Source organism: Bubalus bubalis, chromosome 11, assembly GCF_019923935.1.
Source record: "Bubalus bubalis isolate 160015118507 breed Murrah chromosome 11, NDDB_SH_1, whole genome shotgun sequence".
Classification (NCBI taxonomy): Eukaryota; Metazoa; Chordata; class Mammalia; order Artiodactyla; family Bovidae; genus Bubalus; species Bubalus bubalis.
In genome coordinates this window covers 93,454,053-93,456,036 of record NC_059167.1, presented here as the reverse complement: position 1 = coordinate 93,456,036, position 1,984 = coordinate 93,454,053, and positions in this window count along the sequence as shown.

The following is a 1,984-nucleotide window of genomic DNA, read 5'->3' as shown; positions in this document are numbered from 1 at the left end:
AAAATAAATATTCCTTGGAAAAACAGATGAAACTTTATCACTGAAAAGATGCTAGAGAATTGACAAGAGAAGACTTGAATTCCTTTATGCCTTAAGATTCTAAGACTGTTACAGAAGTCTTCTTACAGAAATGTACAAAAATACATAAAAATAGTAACTACATCAGTTGAGATCAAGCTCTTACATTCCTTCAGAATTCAAAAATTTTACATATAGTTGTGATATTTTCTGACAGGAGAAAGGTCATGCTTCTAATCAGAAGAAACTTCAGCTCTAATAGAACCAAATTATTCTTTGATCTCTGTTACCAAGCCCAAACCAATTTTTTCTGTCTCCTATTGACATATATAGAATCTCAGGATCATTGTTAACCATGCTGTTTTTTCAAAATGTTTTTTTCCCTAACATTTTAATAAAATCTTTATTGAATTGTCTAATTTCAGTTTCTGTTCATTTGAACCCCCATGATAATAGATGTTAAGTTTGGTGTATACATATTTTCGAACTTATTTTCTAAGCATAGAAAAACAAATTATATATGTGTATATTTTACCATGTCAGTTAAAACTGTGTTATCAGTCTGCATCTTATTTTTTTTTTAATGTATTATGGAAATCTTTCAGTGCCAATTTATATGGCTGCCTCATTTTTTAAAACATATATGTAATATTTAATTCTATGGACACACTTTTATTTATTTAGTTAGTAGCCTATACAATAACATCGCCCATACCTGTGTTTGTGCACTAGCATCAGTTTTTCCATAAAGTAAGATCCCAGAAGTCCAATAGGTAGATCCAGTGATGTACACACTTAAAAATTTTGATAGTGCCAAATTTATAAGCCAAAAGGAGGATTCCAATTATCTCTTCTACAAATATTCCTCTGTTTCATCATACCTCTTCCAGCAATGAATACTATAAATCGTTTTAACATTTGTTAAACTCATGGGCAAAGTATAAATAATAAGATCCTCATTACTGTTTAAATTCTATTTTAATTGTTGTTCTGTTGCTAAGTCATGTCTGACTTTTTGTGATCCCATGGACTGCAGGACGCCAGACTCAGCTCTCCTCCACCATCTCCAGTTTTACTCGAATTCATGTCCATTGAGTTGGTGATGTCCATATAATAATGCATTGTCCAAATTTCAAACTTTTAAGACTCTTTATGAACTAGTCATAATTTTACTGAAAGAACACATAAACTAGGCCTTTCCCAGGGAAGCAGGACTATATAATTACTCCAAATGTGATGGAGTTAAAGCATACATTAAATGATTTTTTTTCTTTTAATTATGTAGAGTTGACATTTGCTTATTTTCAAATGAGTTATAGGTCTTTTTTATTTGTAGGCACATTATAGATAGTAAATGTTAACCTTTTCTCTTTATCTTCTGGGAGAATATAAGCTATAAAACATGGTTCAAAAAGTAGTAGGAAACATGAATAGACTAAATAATTATAGAAAAAAATTTTAAAGTTGTCAAAAATCTACCACTAGAAAGATACTAAACCAATATAGTTCTATCAGGCCTAAAATGATTTCCAGTTTTGGTTATATTAAACTATTACTGAATTTTTAAAAAGACAAAGCACTTTCAAATTCATTTTGTAAGACTAGTATTACTAACGGAGAAGGCAATGGCACCCTACTCCAGTACGCTTGCCTGGAAAATCCCATGGACGGAGGAGCCTGGTAGGCTGCAGTCCATGGGGTCGCGAAAAGTCAGGCACGACTGAGCGACTTCACTTTCACTTTTCACTTTCATGCACTGGAGAAGGAAATGGCAACCCACTCCAGTGTTCTTGCCTGGAGAATCCCAGGGACAGACGAGCCTAGTGGGCGGCTGTCCACGGGGTCGCACAGAGTCGGACACGACTGAAGCGACTTAGCAGCAGCAGCAGCAGCAGTATTACTAATATCCAAGCCTGATTTTTTAATACCAAATAAGGAGACATACAGCCTTTCTAAGTAATATGCT